We start from the raw sequence: 21,395 nt of genomic DNA on the forward strand, positions 1-21,395 counted from the left end.
TAGGAGTATAAAGGATAAGGCCGCATTACGAGTTTGGTGGGAAATCCATCCAGACACCACCTATCTGGGTGGCAAATCCACCCAGATACCACCAAACTACATTACCGTTACTGCCACTTGGTCCGGTGGTATTACTGCCGGATTACAAGTGGCAGTGTAAATCCCCATTTTATTTAGTCCATAGGACTGAAAGGGTCTTTTTTGGTGGAATTACCGAGGTGTTCATTCTGCTGCAGTAATTCTGCCGACTTTGTTATTTTTCAGTGGAAATGTTGAGGTTACCTACAGCAGCATGTTTCTGGAGGTAAATCATCCACTCCAGGGCCATCCTCGTAGCATGTCATACTTGTAATGAGGCCCATTGTGTATTTAACATGGTGGGTACATATGGGAACTTCATCAAGCTATCACTGACCTCAATGTCAATATTACCTGGCCGGAGCAAAGAAACTTCTAAAAAGATAGGTATGTGCACAGCAGACTAGTTAGGGAAGATCCCACAGGCCACAGAAATGTTTATTGGCCTTGAAACAGGGATCAGACTGTCTGGAAAAATGAAAGTAAAATGGAGCCCAGGACTAGAAGTGTCCTTTATGGGATGGCCATTGGCGAGAGAAGGTGAGGACCTAATGCAGCAGATACCGGGCAATGTTCAGGGATCCCTTCCAGAGGCTGATGGGCTGTGTTTCTATGATAGTTTATCTTTGGTTACCCTGTGTACAAAAGGTAATTGGCTGAACTGCAGACTGCTGTTGGAAATATTTAGATTTAGGAATAAACAAACAAACAAACAAACAAACAAACAAACAAACAAAAAGAGGAAGTGGATGTTGGCCTGACAGCAGAAATGTGAGCTACACGAGGACCTAAAGTTATGGCAGAATAGCACTAGGTTAAGGTCTCTGTTAGCAAATAATAAACAACGTATTCAAGAAAAAAAAGGAGACTGACCTGAAGTAGAAATGGTCTCTGACAGTTGAAAAGGCCAAGGCCAATGACTCACAAGCCTTTTGAAAACCACTATAACAATCAATCCGCTTGAAGAAAACACATTCAATCAGGAATATCTGAAGACAACTGGGTCGCCCATTTCTAAGAGAATGTTTTAAGAACTCTAATCTCCCACTGCCAACTAAGGAGGGAGTATTCCCAAGAGCGTTAGGTATAGGGCCATCTGATCATCATTTGCTGGCCGGATTGAATCAAATAAACAGTGCGGCCAACCCAGAGGCAATTATGCAGCCCCAGGAGGAACCAAGGGAGTTCTTTTCAGCATCTTGCAGGCAGTTGATAGGTCAGTGCTGGGGAAAGACCCATATCCAAATATCATCCCTCCAGAGGCCTACACATTTATTAAGGAGTGGTGGTCTCTGATTTTTGCTGTTCTCTTTAAGGTGTTTTTGGTTTTTCACACTATTTTGGACTTGTGGCAAAGGATCTTTATTGATGCGGTATATAAGAAAGGCAGAACTAACCTTACAACATTGTATAGACCAGTAAGCTTGATAGAATCAATTGTAAGAGCCAACCATTGGTACATGCTTGGTTAGAAGACAGTTTAATACTAAATCCTGTCCAGGGGGGCTTTAGAGCAGGGCTGTTCATGATTGATTTAATGTTCATTTTGCAACATCTGGCTGAACACCTGCTATTCTAAAAGAAATGTTCCTATTTGCTGCTTCCTTATTTTCCCAAGTTTTAGACTTTTTAGATAACCCCACACGCTACACCACCAAATATGGGGATGGAGCCAATGATTTTGTCCATATTTAATGGAATGTACACAAAGAACTCAGCTCACGTCCATTTCGGGAGCTCAGGAAAACTCTCAAGGGGATTTCAAACTTCAAGACATGTGAAGCAAGGGTTCCCTCTGGCAGCGCTCTTATTTATCCTCTATATAAATGACATCACCACTGCAATTCACGAAGCAACAAAGGACATTCCATATGTGTGTAGTCACCCAGTTTCTTTCTGTATACTGATGACTCTGCCCTTTTGGCATGAATTCCCTGGCATTGCAGAAACTAATTAACAAAAAAAATACAAGAAAAGCAAGTCAGCGATAATGGTCTTCACCCCCAAGTTTAGGAAACATCCAACAAGGAAATTTGCATTAAATGGCAGATTGGTGGAACAAGATCAGGAATTTACATATTTGGGTTAACCATCTCAAACTCTCGAAATTGAAAATCCCGTATCACCCCAATAAGAAAGAAAGCAATACCCACCAGCAGAGCCAACATCAAGCTGGCTAGGAAGCATAGTAAACATCATCTCAGCTTACATCAAATCTGTCTTTCGGGCAACCTCTGGTAGCCAGATTACCAATGTGCTGACATATGGGGTTTAGACAGTGATGTTGGCTTGTTGGGAGTCTGCCACTGGGCCTCATTACGAGTTTGGAGGTAGCCATGTCGTCATTACTGGCATGGCTACCTCCAAATTCATGTCCGGGTCCCGAAAAAAGGGAATTACCGGGCCATTCCGACTTTTGCGGGCCCAGCAATTCCCATTTCAGGACCCGGACCTGGTACGTCCCCATTGCCATTTGAGCGCACATAGGGCTCAATGGGAATGGGGAGAATGCTAACAACGGACCCGTTAATGACGGGTCCGTTGTTAGCATCCTGGTCTGCTCGCGGGTGCCGGAATGCACATCTGGCCAGACCAGATGTGCATACCGCCACCCACAAGCAAATTCGTAATGTGGCGGCCCGGTATGAACGGTGCCAGTACCTCACCGGCACTGTTCATACCGGGGCCGCCCGGGTCGTAATGAGGCCAGTGATGAGTGGATTTCCAAATGTGGCTGGGCGGGGCAGTTTTTCTCTGTCTATGACAGAGCTACGCAGGCTACTTCAACTAATAACCATTGGACAGATTGAGCGCTCAAAGACCACCTTAAAATTGAACTTTGCTCCAAAGATATGAAAGCCCTAACGTTGTCCTTGCAATCTCTCAGTCTGGTTGTGATATTTGGCAAAGATGAGGATTCCACCAATACCTTTATAAATTAAGTAAAGGATTAGCAGAAACAGCTCGATACATACTAAGAAGCTCCTGGTGAATCAGCCACATCTGCATGGCCCAATTCTATCGAATGCTTCTTACAGCGGTACATGATTAACTTAACTAGACAACAATATATTCCCTCTAGATAAACTTGAAAAGTTTGTACCAGGGGGAAGATTAATGGTATTGTCTTTAATTTGGGTGACAGGAGCTGGAAGATGACCCAAAGAAGAAGGTCAATTGAAGGGAATAAGCACAGGGCTGTTGGGCCGTGGAGCATTTCTGTTTCAGTGACTTATAAGCACACTTCATTGTCAGTCATCAAGTCCTACAGGCAACCATGCAGGAAGAGATAGTCTGTGGTTTGTCCAGATGGTTTAATCAACTTAAATAAATTTGCATGTCATCATTATATGCTGGAAAGGGGTAGCAAAGTATTCCAGGATATCTACAGGAGGCTTTACATAGCAGCTGCAAAGTCATGGCAAAATGACTAATGGGGTAATTCATAGATTTCAGAGCAGAGAAAGTGCACGTGAGCAGCGCAGAGAGGCAGCGTGCGCCAGCGTGTGCCAGCCGTGTGCGCTAAACAGCATTCTGGTGCACCGCGTATTCATGGAATATCAAAGCCATTTTGAGCGCTGGCGCAGAGAACATCCCGCAGCTCCAGTTACTCCCCCAAGAATGCCCCTTGCACAAGGATAAGGCATTGAAATCCCCAATGCAGCGCAAAGGGCCGCGCTAACCCTGCACCAGTTCAAAGTTTGTATTTGGGGGGTGCGCGGGAACTTTCACACGCGATAGGCCTTGGCCGAGTGGGGTACGTGTATTCTGAGGGGTGCGCGGGAAGTTGTACACGCGATAGGCCTTGTGCGAGCGGGGTACGTGTATCTTGGGGGTGCGCGGGAAGTCATACACGCGATAGGCCTTGAGCGAGCGGGGTACGTGTATTCCTGGGGTGCACCAACGTGAATTGGAAGTGTGTGTCCTCCCAGGTGTGCACTCTCCCCCCTCCCCAGGCCCTGCAGGCAGCCCACAACACAGGGGACTACCCTGCACCCCTGGCCATGCCCCCCAGCCAGCCCACATATCACCATGCACAAGTGAGCACCCACACATGTCCCCCTGAACCCCCACCCACCCAGCAGGGACAGGCACCTGCCAGCAGGCCCCGACTCATGTCCCCCTGCACCACCACCCACCCAGCAGTGACAGGTACCTGCCAGCAGGCCCCGACACATGTCCCCCTGCACCCCCACCCACCCAGCAGTGACAGGCACCTGCCAGCAGGCCCCGACTCATGTCCCACTGTACCCCCACCCACCCAGCAGTGACAGGCACCTGCCAGCAGGCCCCGACTCATGTCCCCCTGTACCCCCACCCACCCAGCGGTGACAGGCACCTGCCAGCAGGCTCCGACTCATGTCCCCCTGCACCCCCACCCACCCAGCAGTGACAGGCACCTGCCAGCTGGCCCGACTCATGTCCCTCCCAACACGTCATCACGATCCACAATCATGGGCCTAATGGCCACCCAAATCACACCCCACGCCACCCCAGACCAAACACACAACCAAGTATTACATCCACCCCACATTGAAATCCCCATCACATCATACATCCCAAATGGCAAGTATGTACATGAATACATGTCCGTCACACACACACACACAATGGATTCAAGTGAATGAGAAAACACACATCGTGACATGCATGAAACCAAAGAGAGAATACCACACATTGAAGTATCAAATAAAAATATATGAAACGCAAAAGCAAGGGAATGAAATGAAGCACACAATAATGGAAATAATAAATAAAAAGCTGCATGTAAAAAAAAAAAAAAAAATTGTGTCAAAGCAGAATCCAAATCAATCCAAAAGCACATCGGTCCAAAGTGTCTGTCCGTCAAAACAAATCCAGAGAAAGAATATGACAAAACCATTGATCCATGGAAAAAAAATAATTATGAAATGAAATCCAGTGTTGAACTAGATACAAAGTACAAATCCAGGGTCCATGAGACCAACCATTGAAAGGAAACCTTCAAAGAACCCTAACCAATGAACAACTATATACAAAAGGTGGGGCAATGTCCAAGCGCCCCCCAAAAAAAAAAAGAAAGGAAACCTAACACTAATTAACTATATACAATGGCGGCTGGAAAGTCCTACGGTTCACTTGTTCATTTCCCGGCCCAGGGCATCATTGAACTCCTGTTCCACGTCCTGCAGGCGGGCCTGCTCCATGGCCCGAGGTTTCGCAGGGATGTAGCCATGTCCACCTCCAACTCCCTGCGAATTGCCTCGAGGCACTCAGCCCGCCTCAGTGTCCTGCACATGGGGTTCTGCGCCATGACCATAGTGAGCCGTGCCTCTTCTGCCCGCCACTGCTCTGCATCGATTTGCTCGCCCAAACGCTGCCACACGGAAGACACTCCCAATCCAGGGTCCTCCTGCCCTCCGGCCAATGCCTGCCCCTCTGATGTTGATGGCCCAGAGACATCATCGCTCCCACCTTGAGCCTGCTGCTGCTGTGCCTGTGCCCTGCCTCTTGATGCCTGCACGTCCTCCTCCTGCTGGGGTGTAGTTCTTGGTGTGGCCACCCCTGCTGGACCTCCGACTCCCGACTGTGGCAGGGATGTGTCCTCCACCAGCCTGGCTGCTGGGTCAGAGGCAGCTCCACAGGGTACCCAGGTGATACATGGGCCGGAAGATGGTACGGAGGATGACTGGTGCATAGGAGGTTCAGGTGAAGAGGGGGTTGGTAGAAGGTCCAGCAAATGGAGGAATTCAGCACCGGTGACCCGTCCTAGTAGGTCGACACGGTCAAAGAGGCATCCGAGATAACGGGCAGAGTCTTCACAAAAACTCTGCAGGTCATCTCGCATGCCCCGTTGATGCAACGCCATCCCAGCCAGGACAGGCTCAACACGGTCCCGGATTTCCATGTCCGCATGGAGAGGAAGGCCAGTTGTTGTGCGCTCATCCCCTCCCTGAAAATGGGTCTGGGCGTAGGCATCCCTGCTGGTGCGGGATGCAGTCACAGGATCGGGGACAGGATTACACACTGGCACCTCCGCGGCGGCCTGTGCTGCCTCCTGTCCCTGCCCCTGGACTGCACCACTAGCACCAGTGGAATCCCCCCTCCAGACCCCATGTCTGTCCCTTCCACGGCCTCCTCCTCAACCAAACCCCCCACCAACCTGCATGACTCTGTGCCATCTTCCTCCATTGGACCCTGTGGGGTCTCAGCTGCCCCTTCTGCTGCCGAGTAGTCCACCTCTGACCTCTGCCTCTTGGACCTACCCTCGGCAGCTGCGGCCACGGACGCGGCACCAGACTCCTCACTCCCCAACGAGATGGGAAGCCGGGCCTTGCATTTCCGGCTGGCGGTGGGATCCATGCTGCTTTGCTCCACAGGACCGTCTCTGCCCTCTTCAATAGTTGATGCTGCAGACAGGGAGAGATAGAACACATGCATCAGGGCTCTGTACAATGGTCTGATAAACACATGACAGTTGTACATGTGTGGCAGTGTCAAACTTCAGACATGGCATCACACTCCCCAAAACACATGTCATATCAACTCACACACATGAGCAAATCCACACGAATGTTGCACCAGGCAGCAACATCCATACACAAACAACAGCATGATCAGCCGAAGGTGAGCCTCACGTCACATGCAACACAGGGAGTGCAGAACACATGCACACACGCCACCAGACATACATGCATCTGGACATCTCCACCACCTGTCGCAGTGATAACATCGCCATCCATGTCACATCTGGCAATCAGCCTCCTACATGTCAGTGTCACATGCATCCATGGTGTATCACAGTTGCACACTTGTCAAATACACACACATGCACATGTACATAGTGCAGATACATGCAGGTGGAACCACCATCCATGTGTGACAACACAACCGTGCCACTGTACATACACAGAAATTTAAAAATGTGTGCACCCACACATGCATTTGGCCAGCATGCTTACCAACACATGCACCCTCACATGCGGCAGGCTCATGTCCCTGTACATACACATCCATACATGGCCCTACAAAGACATATGTACAACCTGCACACTCCTGCCACACCTCAACATGCACAGCGTCCAATCACTACGCATGTACACTTACCGCTCGACTCCAGACGGGTCTACCTCTCAAGGACCTGGAGGTGGAGCGCTGGGCGTATACGTTCCAGGACCGTCATCTGGTTGTTGGTTAGGCGGACCCGGCACCCCTCGGCATCCGCTGCCTTCAAGAGGCGCCGGGCCTTGTTGAGGGTCCTGGACCTGAAGTCCTCCCAACGCTTCCGGGCGTGTTGAATGTCGTGGACTGCTACCCCCTCCACGTTGATGGCAGTCACGATGTCCATCCAGATCCTCTTCCGTCCTTCATTGTCGGCGCGCAAACTTCCAAAGAGGGCATCATACCGCCCCAGGACTCGCTCCACCAGGATACAAGCTTCATTGGCACTGAAGCTGGTAGCTCTCTGCCTCTCTGGCTAGGGGTTGCCAGTGGTGTCAGATGGTGTTGTGTCCGACATGGCAACCCCAGAGGCACATGTGGGTGGGCAACTGGGTCCTGGGGCTGGGCTGTGGAGCGATGGAATACCAGTCGGGAGTCTTCTGTTCCAGCAGGGGTGGTCACAGCAACTGCACCCCTGCAGATGGCTGACGTGCAGGCACCAAACAGCAGGGCACGTGGGCAGCAGGCAGGCAGGCAGCAGTAGATGGCAGGTGGGAGCGTGCTCGGGGCACTGGGCGGGCAGGAAAATGGCCTCTGGGCAGGAGCATGGTGTTCGTGTGTTGTTGCATGGCCAGCCTGATACGGAGTGATTTGGTACGTGAAAAAACTGCACGTCTCCGTGTAATTTGAGGAAGGGCCCTTAGCGTGTAAGCGCGTCTGTGACATGACACACAAGGGCGTTTCCCTTATAACGGGTGCATGTTGATTGTACACGTGCAAAAACTGCACGTCCGGGTGTCACTGCGTGCAATTGGAGGAAAGAGCCTTAGCGCGTACGTGCGTAAGTGACGTTGCACGTGTGGGCTGGGTTAAAAGGTACGCGTAGGACGCCATTTTCTTGTATGTGCTTTTTGTGGAGAGCGAGCGGGTGATTCTTGTACTTCTTGTCGGTTCACACGCGATTACTTCACAACCGTTCCAGTTCGTACTCCCTGTATACTCAGACAGCGTTCAATTCTTCTTTTGGCAGGGTTGTTACGCGTATTTTTCACGTTCTTTTTTCAGGCAGACGGTGAGTCACGCACGTATTGTTCAACTGTGGTTGCCCCCGTGTGTCGCGTACCCATTCAGAGGTCATTGTAGGCTGTGTGTACCACGCATAAGCTTATTTTTGTGTTTCTGGGGACCACAGCGTAGTGCAGGTTCTTTATTCCATGCATGTGGTGTACCAGGGGTTGCGTGCACGTTAAATATTGTTTTCGGGGTGCCTGTGCGTTGCGTGACCTGTCATCTTCCCCCAGGGGTCACAGCCAGCCTTGCTAGAGCACTAGGGTACGTATTCCTTCTAGTACCCTACCCCATTCACCCCAATTGCCCAGGACAATTGTTTACTGCAACTCCCATATGCACAACAACATCAGGGCCATGGTTGGGAGGCGACCAAGCAGTAAGGGAGGCAAAGGTGGCCGACCTCAAAGAGGTGGGCGCGGTAGGGGACGTGGCCAGGATGTGCAGGGTGGCCCAAGAGGCCAGTGTGTGGAGGACCAATCAGGGACACCTATGCCCCCCCTCAATGGTTCGGAGAGATGTAGCTGGCACCATCTCAGCTCAGGCCTTGTTAAACTGGCCCATATTGTCAACCGAACCAGCACAGGATGACTCCCAGGCTGACTTCCGTGTCACAAAGTCTAAGCCACGTCCAAGCACATAGAATCTCCACCTTGCTTTCCTCCTCGTTCATTTTACACCATCATGACATTTTCATACAAGCATAAATCAATAGATTGCAACGGAATACTCCTCACATTAGCAATTGCTAATGGGAACATTGAGTTCATTGGAATCCATTGAACAACGCAACCTGCAAAGCGTATTGGAAGGCAGTGTTTTATTTCGGTATCCCCAGAAGAATTTGAATGAAAAAGAAAGGAGGCAGAAAATTCTGAATTGTTTTATTCAAATTGTTCGACTTTTTAGCAAATTTATAGATGGGGTAAGGTGATATATTAGGGTAGGGTGGAATGTTGCATGGGGCTGCAGGGTTTTGGGGGGATCGGAATTCAAGTCGAGAATTTGAATAAAAGAAAATCGGAATTTTCTACCTCAGTATTTTCGATTCGATCTTTTCACGGACAACCTTTTATTTCTCTCTAAACAGCGAAAAAGTGAAGAGTAAAGGAGATTTCATCCTGTTTTACTCTTCACTATTACACTCCGATTTGAGAGTGTTTAAAATTGCCAGCAGAGGACCAGTTAGGAGTTGTTGGCTCCCTGCCTGCAATTAGTATAGGTTATAAAATGACCCCCTAATTAATTCATTTCTAGCGTGGGCTCTCTACAAATAGGAACAATACTATTTCTAGTGACAGGTTCTAGAAACAGTGTTTTTTTCTAATTCTAACTTGGGCCCTAGAGGGTTCTCCAAATGGTGCTAGAAATATAAGAACTCGTGGTTTTTATTCCTTTTTTATTTTAAGACAGGTCTATTTGAGGTTTTCTCATAGGAGCACAAGACCGATGGATTTAAGGCAATTCACTGTCAGTACACTTGAGGAGTGTAAATAACGAGTTGCTCATCTGCCAGCTGTATTCTTTTTTCTTTTTCTTTTTTCAATTATTAATTTATTGAAAAATGTGCACAATATCAGTAAACAGTGAATAGAAGCATGTGAACAAAAACCATGCAGAAAGAAGCGACATGCAGAAAAAACTATACATATTTACATATAGAGAACTAGTACATATTCAGAAAGACATCCCAAATCTTTGCGTGTAATGACAATTTCCCTTGTCTCTTGTAAATCACTCTTTCCACGTTTGCAAGACAGGTCATCCCTTCAATCCAATTCACAATTGTAGGTGCAACCTGAGATTTCCAGCCCCCCTCAATACCATCTTCTTATCTTCGTTCCAACACATGCCCCTCGGAACAAGATAGTTTTCTGAGAGACAGAAAGGTCCTCAGGCAACTCACCCCTTCCAAGGATCATTTTTTTGAAATCCAATGCAACATCTAAATTCAGAATATGTAAACATATGCAACATACATCCTGCCAAAATCCCTGCACTCGTACACAGTCCCATAGTAAATGCTCCAAACTACCCAATTCATTCCCACAACACCAGCACTCGTTAGTGTCCACCATACCTCTCTTGAACAATCTCTCTGGGCTCCAAAACACTCTGTTGAGGATCTTTATTTGTCTCGAGCGCTCCTCCAAATGTATAGAACAAAGCTTAACATTAGCACACATTTCCAACCACATCTCAGGTGAAATCTCACATCCCAATCTCCTGCCCCAATCCGCTCTCAGCCCAGAATTCTCTCTATATGCAGACACAATTCGGTGGTATATCCTACTTGCAATTGAACCACATCCTGGCTCCATGTCCTTAAGAAAGAGATTGATTATTGATTCCCCCTGTTCGGCCACTTTCTAAACCACCAAATGAGAAATGTTCAATGTTACATTTTGCACATGAACCCTTTCATCAATCCACTTACCATTCTTAATGACATCACCAATCCAATATACACAACTCAGAAGCCACTCTGGCCAGAATAAAGTCTCACCCCTAACAGCAATCTCCAGGTTAAGCCAGATGGAAGCGTGTGTTGTTTTCAAAGCAATCGAGCCCAACAATTCATGTATATTGGTCCAAATCTCTCTTAAAAAAAACGCCATAGGCCTTTTCCTACGCGGCCTGTTTGTGGCCGTGTTAATAGCCCTAGAAGGAAGCGGGCCCAACAAACTCGCCTCCGCAATAGCCCACATATCTGGTGGGTCCTTCAAAAAGGGTACAATAAAATGACTACAAAAAGCCAAATGATAAGCCTTGAAATTCTGGACACCCAATCCCCCTTTTTCCGCAGGTAACTGAAGCTTCCATAACTGAAGTTGCAGCGGTTTAGCATCCCAAATAAAGGACTGTAGCAAACCATCAATTGTATTCCAATAAAATTGACTAATCTTCACCAGATGCATACCTAGAATGTAATTAACCTTTGGAGCTGCATTCATTTTTAGAGCATTCACTTTGCCCCAGAGAGATAAACGAAGTAAAGACCACCTCTGAATGCTCATTTTTAGATCACAACACACCTCCTTCATATTTACTCCTGCCATATCATCAACCATTGGTGTCAGCCAAACACCCAGATATTTCCATTTTTTGTCACACCACTGAAAACCCTGATCAGTCACCAAATGCTTATCACAGTATCCGGTCAATGGTAACACCTAAGATTTAGACCAATTAACCTGATATCCCGCCACACCACGAAACCTGTCTAATACACACAACAAGGCAGGTAATGACACCGCCAAATCCTGCAACAATAATAGAAAATCGTCCGCATAAAGCCATATCTTTTGTTCAACTCCATGGAAGTTTAGACCTCGAACCCCCGCATCACACCTTAGGGCGATCGCCAACGGTTTAATGGCCAAGACAAATAATAAAGGAGACAGTGGACACCCCTGCCTTGTACCCCTCTGTAACTTAAAAGAATCAGACAGCTGGCCATTAGTTTTAACATTGGCTGTTGGGCAAGCATATAATAGGGCAATCCAGGAAATAAAGTCCTCTCCCAAATTCATAGCACGTAAGACTGAAAAAAAATAATTCCAATTTACCCGAGCAAACGCTTTTTCAGCGTCCATAGAAAACACAGCAAAATCTTCTTCTAAGCTTTGGGCATGTGTCATCATCATCAACAAGTTCCTAACATTACTAGATGTTCTACCGCCTTGAACAAAACCTGAATGCTCAGTGTGTACTAGCTTTACAAGCAAATGCTCCATACGTATGGCCAACAATTTCGCCAATATCTTGTTGTCCGTATTAATTAAGCTGAGTGGACGATAGTTAGACGTTAAGTTACTGTCTTTTCCTTTCTTTAGAAAAACTGAAATAGTGGCATGATTGGTTGAAGCTGGCAGAGACCCATCTCCCTAGATTCTTTAAACATATCCCGCAATAGTTCTACCGCCGAATCTGGTCAGATTTTATAAAATTGAGCTGGTAAACCATCTGGCCCTGGAGTCCGGCCTGAGTTAAGCCTTCCAATTGCAAACTTAATCTCATCCACAGTCACTTCTTTTTTCAAAACTGATTTTTCCAAATCAGTAACCTTTGGAATCTCTAAACCATCTAAAAAAGTCTCACCAAGACTACTTATACCCAATTCATTTTGATACAGTTTCACATAGTACTCCTTGAAGGCTACATGAATCTCCTTAGGATCGAATGTCATCCTCCCCCCTGATAGAGGTTATTGCTCCTCCTGATTTTTGTTGTCGCAACCTATAAGCAAGCCAACGGTCACCCTTTTCCCCATATTCAAAATATGAGCATTTTAACCTGTATATGTCTTTTTCAGATCTCACCCTCAAAATGTCATTCAATTCTCTTTGCAACTTTCTAAGCACCGTTCTCTTATCTGAATTAGTAGGGTTGCTTATCAAATAATTCCAAATCATTTTAATACATTTGTCTATATGCAAACTTGTTCTTTCGAAGCTTTTCTTCTCGCTACTAGACAATCCCAGTAAAAGGCCCCACAATGTACATTTGAATGCCTCCCAGATCGTCCTAACACTAAGCCTATCAGTTCTATTCTCTGCCACAAAATGTTCTGTTTCATATTTAATTTTATCCACAATTGACTCATCCTGCAGAATGGAGGTGTTCATTTTCCAACAAAATGCCCTGCAAGTACCAAACTCTAGACTTACACTCAAAAACACTGGTGCATGGTCTGTAATTGCAATACTACCAATCTCACAACCCGTTAGTTTCGAAGTCGTCGAACCAGCCATGAGGAACATATCAATACGTGAATGCGTATCATGAGAGCCAGAATAAACCGTGTATTCTCTCAAATCTGAGTTTTGTAGTCTCCAACAATCTTTCAAATCAAACTCAGAGACAAGAGACCTGAAGGAACAAAAAGTGGGATCCTTTCTCTGATTTGCATGAGGTCCGGTACGATCCACGGATTGATCAATAGCTAAATTAAAATCTCCCCCTAGAATTATATTCGGGGAACCAATATCCTGCAACATCTGAGCCACTTTTCCAAAAAATGATGCATCATCTAACGAGGGAGCATAGATATTACAAAGAATTGTCCTGACCCCTTGAATATCTACCAAAAGAACAATGATCCTGCCCTCATCATCTGAGCACGATTGTAACACATTTATCAGGGCATTTTTCCTCACCAAAATAGCTACTCCTCTGCTCTTAAAGGTAAAGCATGAGGCATAAAAGTCACCCGCCCATGTGTCTCTTGAAGGAAATAAATATAAATATCATTATGCATATCATTCAAGCAATTGAAAACAGTTTGTCATTTAACCAGGATGTTAATACCATTCACGTTCCAAGAGGAGACAGACAAAAGGTCCCCCTTTCCCGAAGGCATAGCAAAGACTTGTAAAAGATAATAGAAAAGCACTAGTTCAACAACTCTGCACGTATTAAAATAAAAAACCCACCCACTCCCCCTACAACAGAAGTACAAATCCAACGTCAACAAGAACTAAAAACCCAAAAAACCCTGGCACCCCTCCCAATTACATATTAGAAATCATATAAATCATTCCCAACCACTAAGACAAATATAACATCCAGGCCCATGACAAACCCCCAAAAAATGCAATGAGGATATCCCATACATATACACCGTCCATGAACAGCACATTTCCGTCCGCCTTGCACAAGAGTAGACCCCTAATACATAATGTGCAGTAACACTGGATACATAAATCATCCATTAAAAACATAAATAACAGTAAAGATAGATTGTAACAGTATTCCAGACTAATGTCGCCTATTATCTTCTTCCTAGCAGTAAACCCGCCTAACACGAGGTATTAAATGAATTCCAACATACTTTGAGCTATCGTATGATCAACTGATACCATTGAGTCACACCGCAACCCAGAAAATACTGAACAGGTTGTGATTCACTTCATTCCTATTAAAAGATTGCAGACCTATCATGGAAATCACAACAGGTCTCATATGGTAGAATATAAGGATAATATTGCATCATATCACAGTTACATGTGTATCACCAATAGTAACCCATAGACTAATCTCAATATATAAAGCCTCCCGATGAAAGATGTTCCCTCTACCGTTAAGAGACCCACATATACCATCACATGTTTGACTAATAATTAACAAAACGAGGGGTTAAACATGCAGTTTGAAAAGTGTAGGTGAGTAGGGCTCCACAGATAGATACCTTGCTATATGGAGATATATGAAGCACACCCATATCCAGCTGTCACGGTCAGATATGAATTTTGAGTAATACAATAATCTTTGGAATCCACATGAATACAATAATGTCAACAAAGCACAAAAAAAAACTGTCCGCATAATAGAGACTGCGGATGCCTGCGCATGCAAAGAAGCTGGAGTATACCAAATTTCCCCAAAATTCCGTGGTCACTGAAATTACACTGCAATGCAACAGACTGAGAGAAATGCAAACATTAAAAACTAAAATTATACGTAAAACCATTTTGAAAGCATGGGGAATGTGTATTGATGCTGTTTGTTGCTGTGCAGCAATCCTCCAGCACGATATATCGTTTCCAGTTTAAAGCATAGGCAATTAGGAGATGGTAATCCTGATCAAGCATGCAGACTGGATACCAAGCATTGCGCATCCATCAGTTTTGTTTCAATCCAGAGTTAAAAGAGATAATCTCCCTCTCACTGGCAGATGAAAAAGCGATGTACATCCACACGGTTTAACCATGTATCATAATAATATGTCTGCATGCCAACAGAGGCGGATAAGGTGGCCGGGCCCACTCACCACTACGGAGACATGAAGGAAGGAAGAAGGCAGCAGAAGTTACTCACATACGAATCAGGGGGATTGCAGCAGAGTTTTGGCAAGATCCTTCACACCTTTGAAATTCCTCCTGGCTGCCATGAATCCTTTAGGATAGTCTGGGTAAACATATAAAGATTTTCCTTTGTAGAAGACAGATCCTTTATTCCTTGCTACAAGCAACAGGCACTCCTTCTTCCTTGCCAGGACAAAGGACACCAGGATATGTCTTGGTTTAGAGCCTGGTAGTTTGCCAATTCGGTAAACATGGTCAAAATCATCCTCTTTGAAGGAAGTTATACCAGAACAGTCCTTAAATACACCTATTATCAATGAAACCAGATTTTCATTTTTGGGATCAGGAATCGCCTCAATTTCATTCAATATAACATTTCTCTCCCGCAGCTTCAGGTCCATCTCCATACGCCGGTCCTTTTCACATTGGAGGTCTGTCTTCAAAATGTTGTAAGCCCTAAAGCTACCTGCATCTCTGAGCTCATAGCAACAGATTTCTTCTCCAATTCCTCCAATCTACCATCCAGGTGGGAAACCTTTGAGTTCAGTTCAGCCAAGGTGGTTTTAACTTCAATCATGTCCAGTGCCACTTGTCTCAAAAGTTTATAAATATCTTGACTGCTGGGGTTATCTTCATCCATCTCCAATAGTTGTTTCTGTTTTTTAGAGGTTGGATTTTCTGGCTCTTGAATCTTCTTTTTTGAATTCATAATCATTAATAAAATAGCTTCAGGGAGGAGGCCAGCAGCTGCAGGCTTAAGCTGCTGTCACTTTGGCCAACATTCCGGAATCTGCCAGCTGTATTCTTAACTGCAACCCAAAATAACATTTGGTTAATATCTAATCATGGTTGCTCAGCTAAATAGAAAGTACAAATGGAGGTTTCTCTCTACTCTGTGTACAACTATAGATGGGCATCTCATATGTTGTGTCATGTTGTGTCAAAGAGGGACACACCACTTAAGGAGCAATGAAGACATTCATTGTACCTCTGGTGGTATGTCACACTTTTCAAGGTCACTTATGTCCCGATGTCTTCGATACAACTCCCATTCTTGAGTGTTTTCACTGATTTTCATTTCCTTAGCACGAGGCCTTTACACGCAGACAGGGGCTTCTTCTTCCGCAGTTTTGCTTCGTGTGAGAGCCTGGTGTTTTTCTAGATCACTGAAGAGTAGTAAGACCTCAGTTAGTTGGATGACACTTCACTGCATAATGGAAGCACTCAACCAACATGACCCATTGCTCAGTGGGTCCTAGCCAACAGGCAATGGGGCATGATTTACGACCCTGCTTGGTATGTCAGTCTGCCCTCAAGCATTGAGTCACCTGTTTCAGTCAACGTGGTACTAGATACCCCCAGGATAAGGGTGAGAGCACTGCTCTGCTGTCAGTGTTGACACGGCTGAACTACTTGGACATTTGACCAAGGGGCACTCAAACTAACATTCTACTCTGTCAAGGCGTTCTGCACTGTGCTTAAATGCAGCAGCTGTACAATTGATTTTGTTTCCAGTAGTGGGGAACAAAGTCCCATTGTACACCTGGCACAGCCTGTAGGCCCAGGTCTGCGACTCATGGAGACAATCGCCTGCTGTTCTGTGTCTGTTGTATGTTGTCTACAAAAACATTGCTATTGTGGGTTAAGATAAGTGAATTGGCAGGCTCTGAATGGAAGAACAACAACAACGTACGTAAAAGCAAGAGAACATTTAAACGTTAAAATAGACTAAAGTTCTATCAGAATTTGGAACTATTCATTCTTTTTTCTCACAAATCCACGTCACAGTTTATGGAAGTTAGTTTCATTGATATGTTTGTTTTATGCATGTAGCATGGCGCTGGCCACCATGGAATGAAGTGCTTTACATGCTTGCTTAACATGCGGCTGACACATATCACATAGTAAACAAAATCATTAAACAGCATAAATGAGAGCTCAAGTTCAGTAGGACAATAAGCAAATGAATCAGATCAGAGGTGGAGTAAGAGGGAAGTGTTTGTGGAGTGAGGATGGTTTCTCGGGCTCTGCAGAAGGAGAGACGATGTGGGGCCAGTCTCCCCACACCCGTTAGGGGGGCCTTCCTAGAGACTCCTTTTTTCTTTGGAAAAGCTGAGGATATGAAGAGATCTTGTTATTTATCACAGATTGTATAATACACGCTAAAAACTTGAACCTACGTTAGGCGACTCTGGTTCAGGAACTAAGAATGTGTGTGACTTCATGTTTCCCGGCCTTTTGAGAAAGAATCTAGTCAGCTATTGAAATTTGCTCAAGCAATAGCTTTTAGTTCTCTTTGGGGAGAGCACCAGCTCTCGAACTGTTACATATTTGACAACAAAAAAAAAAAAACAGCATACAAATCTTGTTGAAAATGCAGTTGAAATGCATATACCATTCTGCCTTTATTGGTTTTTGCTAAGCAATATATGTCAGAGCTCCATGAAATAATACACCATTGTTTATTTGTTGGAATGAGAGGAGAGAAATAAGGCGGGGGGGGGGCAGCAGGGGGCAAAGGCATGGCCACTTTTTCAAACTATGCATGAGAACCAAGACTGAGGACAGGCATTGAAAGAGAGCCAGTGGAGATCAGTCAGAGGAGGGGGATTGGCGATCAGGGAGGCGGAAGATAGAGAAGAACCGAAGGGAACATATTAACTGAAGCGGGCGCCAGCACACAGGCAAAGAGGTCCCATAGGAGTGGAGAACAGTAATCAAGTGTTGGTAGTAAATAGCTGAAAATGACAGGTGTGAGCAAGACAAATGTGACTAGAGGAAGAAAGTGAGGCCTGATGAAGTGAGAGGAAGAGAGTTTGGAGGAAAGTGAATAGATGGAAAGATAGGACCGTCTTATGGGGAGTGTGTAGGGAAATGTATAAATCACCATAGAAGGATTGGCATAAGGGGAATGGGCAAGCTTCCATTGCATAATGACAGAATAATGGTTAAACACAGAAGAATGGAGTTGATCAGATAAGGTGGAAAAACGATCAAAATATTTAAGAGTCATTGGCCTAAAAGAGGCGCTGAAACCCAAATGAGCGAATAAGAGAGGAAAAGTGCACATAAGGAATAATCAAGCACTTGACCCGTGTGGAACAATAAAGTGCATAGGGAGCGAATGAAGTATGGATTATAGGCATATGTTATGTTATCTTGCATTTGTATAGCGCCTACTGCCATAGTTCATGGTGTTCAATCATCGCATTTGCTCGTCAAAGATGCAAAGGAGGAAAATGATAGAACATTCAGAAGTGGTAGGGAGGAGCAAAGGCGGGTAGATAGTTGGGATGAGGGCGAGGGACAGATAAGATGCTCAGGAAGGCAAGGCAATTAAAAAGTGTAATATCCATGTGCACAATTGGACCAAATGTATCCTGGGACTCAACTGTATTCTATGGGTCACAGTACCGAAATGAGAGACAGCGGTAGGAAGGTGTTTGCTGTGCCAGGGCGTATATATGGAACGTATTCATCACATGGTGGGCCAAAGCATGGATCAAGCCATGCACAGCGGTAGGAAGGTGTTTGCTGTGCCAGGGCGTATGTATGGAACGTACTCATCACATGGTGGGCCAAAGCATGGATCAAGCCATGCCCAACGAAACATGGAGGGAAAACCCCTTCTCCTTCCTTCTTTCCCTAGACCCTCCCCTCCCCTCCCCAAGAAACACTTGGTAAGGGTTTGCATGCCAGAAAACACACCAGCCTCCTTCTTCTCAGCCCCCGTTTCTGCCAAGATGCCTCCCCATGCCTATTTAGGTGTCTGTTATTTAGGGGACAGCGTGTGCTTGTGATAGGTAGGAAGACAAGAAGCATTGCTGCCTTTTTCGGATGATGCTGGTTTAACATGTTTCAATGTGTGGTATTTCTACTGATTGCCTTGCATTTGTTTTACAATGTAATACCATTCTATCATTTGAAGAAAAGCTGGTTTTGGGTGCTCTGGCGGAGGGGATCTATGGAGCAAGTGGTGCCCCCAGCGATTTTGATCACACACCTATTGCCTGTGGCTAGATCGGTTCTGGCCCAATGTTGGAAATCGGTGGATGGTCCGGTTCTTGTCAATGGTGGGTAAACATTTGCCGGGTTCTGGCCATGGAGAAGACATGCACACTTACAAATGGCAGTTACCAGAAGCTTCTTAAGGTGTGGGTTCCGTTTTATGAATTAGTGAAAGAGAGAAAACACCATTTTTATAAGGCAATGTTACTGAGGAATTTTTCAATAGTGTGATAATCGGATGTATTGGGTGAGTGAGGAATGGGGAAGTAGTTTGGTCAAGAAAAGGAGGGGAGAACTGTCGATGCTTGTGTGCCCCTGTCATTTCGCCAAAGTTATGTTGGTTATAGGTTTCTGTTAAAGATGCACAGGCTTCTTGTACTAGTGTGGCAGCCAAGTAGACTGGATATTTGCATCTACTGTGAAGGAATAGGCGCAATAACGTTGTGTATTTATTTTGTTTCTGAAAATAAAAATAAAGCTCACAAACAAAATGAGCTATGATCATTGAAACACCATCTCCAACAAGCACTGCAGAAACATCCAACTAACTTTGACTTAACACGTTTACGAATAAAATCCGTAACCAACAAAATGAGGCCTTCATCTGTGCAAACGAGCTTGTACTTGGCACATGTTTCAACAAATGTCAGGTACTGTGCGATATAATTCGCCATTTAAAGAGTGAAAAGTCACTTTTGCAACAGTGAAAAGTCACTTTGCACCGTGCTAAGAATCAGGCCCTTAGAGTGTATGCAATGCCCATGAAGAGCTATTATACTTATGTATATCCATCAAAAGCTGCACTTGACTATATCTTGAGTATGGATGGGTGTATGAATTAATCTGGCAGAAAATGACCCCTGGGCATAGGAGTGATATAGCCCCCAGCATAGGGTTCGTGTGCATTGGCATATGCCATGGCATCTGTATCGGGACACATAGGATGTACCCAATGTACATGTGTATATTTTGTAACTCGTTTAAACAAGTTGCTGATTTTTTTAAAACGTTATTTTTCTATTATTGGTATTGTAAACGTGCACATTACAGAGTATGCGTTGGTTTAAGGCTCAACAGAAGGGAACAGGAGAGGCGTTGCTAGGGGGGGCTGAGGGGGCTAAAGCCCCTGGTCTTTTGGTTGTAGCCCCGGATAGAAGCTCAGGGGTTACAACCAAAAGAATATAGCTAGCCCCGAATCCTGCCAGTCCCGACATTAGCTTAGCCCCTGATCTTTTCCAGATCTAGCAACACCCCTGAGGAGGGAAATGAATGGATGGGGCTAATGGGAGCCAGAGTTGCAGGCAAAGGGACGGGGGCGGGGCCACAAATGAACCTTCAAAGTATGTATAAATACAAACATACCAGGGTATTCAAAGGCATGCACGGAATTCAGTGCAAGTATGTAGAGAATCACATTTTTTAGTTGTTGCTATCAGTTGACGTTAAAGCTGACGTTTTTCTGCTTCTTAATATCCGGGCAATTGGCCATGTTGTGACCTTTTCTTCCACTTAGCACTTCCTTCAAACCTAAGTTCTTTGTCAGTTAAATTACTGTTGTTCATTGTACGTTGGATTACCAAACTATGTTCTTATCGCTCTTCACTCTATCCTGCACTGTTTGCTTTTTACCTTATTTATTTTGGGCTACTCTGATAAGGTTTCTTCTTATTTAGCTCGGCTTTGTTGGCTTCCTGTCACTGCTCGCTTTCAGTTCCAGTCTCTATGCATTGGGCCTCATTCCGAGATTGGAGGTAGTCATGGCGCTATTTGCGCCATGACTGCCTCCAATAACGGTACCGGCACCGGTCTTGTTCAATGGGGACTTACCGGTGTAGTCCGACCTTTGCGGGACCAGTAAGTCCCCATTGAAAAAAACATTCCCCATTCCCATTTGAGCCCCCATAGGGCTCAATGGGAAGGGGCAGTAGCTATCAATTGGTTAGACCAGGCGTTAAAGGAGGGACCCGCTAAGGGAACTTGTAGTAGGGCGGTAAGGGATTGCTGGCACCGGTCTCCTTACCGGTGCCCGTTATCCCTTACCGCCCAACTCGGAATGAATCCCATTTATTGTCTTTAAATGCTTTCACAGTCTTGCTCCTATTTATTTCTCTGACTGTGTCTGGCTGTATCAACCTACTGGGCCTCATTACGACCCTGGCGCTAAGGGATTACCGGTACTGGTAAGGGTACCCGTACCGGTAATCCCTTAGCGCCTGATTATGAGGTCCCTTTGCGGGTTCCCACCTTAACGGCTGGTTTTACCAGCCGTTAAGGAATGGACCCGCAAAGGGACCT

This window comes from Ambystoma mexicanum, chromosome 7q (assembly GCF_040938575.1).
Source record: "Ambystoma mexicanum isolate Mex_15411 chromosome 7q, UKY_AmexF1_1, whole genome shotgun sequence".
Classification (NCBI taxonomy): domain Eukaryota; kingdom Metazoa; phylum Chordata; class Amphibia; order Caudata; family Ambystomatidae; genus Ambystoma; species Ambystoma mexicanum.